Below are 2,747 nucleotides of genomic sequence, written 5' to 3'. Positions count from 1 at the left end.
CAATCATTTCAGCCACAGTCGTGTGGCAGACCCTGGCGCTGAAATGATTGCTTTGTTAAAGTGTGCATGACCTGTTTATACAACATAAGGGTGGGTGGGAGGGCCCAAGGATAATTCCATCTTGCACCTCTTTTTCTTCTTTGCATTATGTACAGTTTGGGGCCTAGTTTTTCAAACTGCCATCCTGTCTGCCACTGCAGTATCACTCCTAGATGGGTCACGTGTTTGTGCCGCCCACTCGTGTCGCTTAGCATAGTCATCCAGCTACCTCAGTGCAATCTTTTGGACATAAAAACACTATTGTGAGGTGTGAGGTGTTCAGAATAGACTGGAAATGAGTGGAAATCAAGGTTATTGAGGGTAATAATAGCATAGGAGCAGAAAAACCTACAAATTCTGTGATTTTAGCTGTTTTTATGGTTTTTAAAAAAAAAATACATATCCAAAACACAAAACCCACAACCCAAAACACGGAAGGGTGGTTTTGGCAAAACCAATCCAGATCCAAAACACGAAGAAAGATCCAGATCCAAAACCAAAACACAAAACACGAAAAGTGGCCGGTGCACACCCCTAATATATATATATATTCCGTGTTTTGGGTTCTGGGTTTTGTGTTATGGATCTGTATTTTTTTTTTTTAAAAGCATAAAAACAGCTAAAATCACAGAATTTGTGTGTTTTTCTGCTCCTATGCTATTATTAACCTCAATAACCTTAATTTCCACTCATTTCCAGTCTATTCTGAACACCTCATACCTCACAATAGTGTTTTTATATCCAAAAGGTTGCACCGAGGTAGCTGGATGACTATGCTAAGAGATACGAGTGGGCGGCACAAACACGTGGTCCATCTAGGAGTGACACTGCAGTGGCAGACAGGATGGCAGTTTGAAAAACTAGGCCCCAGGGAACAGTACATAATTCAAAGAAAAAAAAGAGGTGCAAGATGGAATTGTCCTTGGGCCCTCCCACTCACCCTTATGTTGTATAAACATGCACACTTTAACAAACCAAACATTTCAGCGCCAGGGTCTGCCACACGACTGTGGCTGAAATGATTGGTTCATTTGGGCCCCCACAAAACAAGCTGGCAAGTAATCTGTCCCTGCACAAACTGGCTCTACGGAGGCAAGATGTCGTCCTCATCCACCGATTCCTCACCCTCTTCAGTGTTGTGTACATCCTCATCCTCACAGAGTATTAATTCGTCCCCGCTGGAATCCACAACCACAGGTCCATCTGTACGTTCAGGAGGCTGGTCTCCCTGGAAGAGTTGATAATTCATTTTATGAACATCATCTTCTCCACATTTTGTGGAAGCAACCTCCTACGCCTTTCGCTGACAAGGTTCCCGGCTGCACTAAACACTCTTTCGGAGTACACACTGGAGGGGGGGCAACTCAGGTAAAATAGAGCCAGTTTGTACAGGGACCTCCAAATTGCTTCTTTTTCCTGCCAGTACAGGTACGGACTGTCTGACATGCCTACTTGGATGCTGTCACCGATGTAATCCTTTAACAGACAGACGCACGCTTGTCGCTGCTGCTTTAAGGATGCAGGTGCGGCTACAGCCCACACATTTCACAAAGACAGAAAAAAAAGAAGAATATTTTTATTGTTTGTGGAGCGCACTTTGAGGGTTACACCACCCTTTAACAGACAGACGCACGCTTGTCGCTGCTGCTTTAAGGATGCAGGTGTGGCCACAGCCCACACATATCACAAAGACAGAAAAAAAATAAGAATTTTTTTATTGTTTGTGGAGCGCACTTTGAGGGTTACACCACCCTTTAACAGACAGACGCACGCTTGTCGCTGCTGCTTTGAGGACAGTATCATATGCAGTGACAGTATTCTTGTCAGAAATTGTTGGCACGTCCTTCAGTCCAGACCAGATGTCCAAACCGGCCCTTGACTTATGACACAGGCGCACGCTTGACGCTGCTACTGTGTTGATGCACGTGCGGCTACATCGCACACAAGTCACAAACACATAAAAAAAATAGTTTTTTATTTTTTGGAGCACTTTGAGGGTTACACCACCCTTTAACAGACAGACGCACGCTTGTCGCTGCTGCTTTGAGGATGCAGGTGGAATCTAGACGGGATTTGGAACCGGGGACACACTACCTTCATGAATTGTCTAAATCCCACTGCACTAATGGCAGATACCGGACACACGTCTAACACCAACATAGCAGTCAAGGCCTCAGTTATACGTTTTGCTTCAGGATGACTGCTGTCGTACTTCATCCTCATCGCTAGGGACTGTTGGAGGGTCAATTGTTTAGTAAAAGTAGTGGTGTTCCTACTTCCTCTCTGGGATGATGAACAACTCCCAGCAGCAGCAACAGCACTAGGAGGAAGTGGTTCTTGATCTTTCCCTATTTTATTTTTATCAGCGAAAGTTTGGTCCTCCATTTATGTTATATTGATATATACGTGCGGCTAAGGCGCACACAAACACAGAAAATATTTTTTTATTTTTGCTGGAGAGTAGTGCACTTTGTGGGTTACACCACCCTTTAAGAAATGAGCCAGCCGGCTCTTTATTTATGGGACACAGGCGCACGCTTGGCGCTGCTCCTTTGTTGATGCACGTGCAGCCACAGTGCACACAATTCACAAACACAGAAAATATTTTTTTATTTGGTTTGGAGTGTACTTTGGGGGTTACAGCACCCTTTAACGGTCAAGCCAGCCGGCCCTTTACTTATGACACAGGCGCACGCTTGGCACTACTT

This window comes from Taudactylus pleione, unplaced genomic scaffold (assembly GCF_031769625.1).
Source record: "Taudactylus pleione unplaced genomic scaffold, aTauple2 ptg000178l, whole genome shotgun sequence".
NCBI classification, from domain to species: Eukaryota; Metazoa; Chordata; class Amphibia; order Anura; family Myobatrachidae; genus Taudactylus; species Taudactylus pleione.
This window is presented reverse-complemented; position numbering follows the sequence as displayed.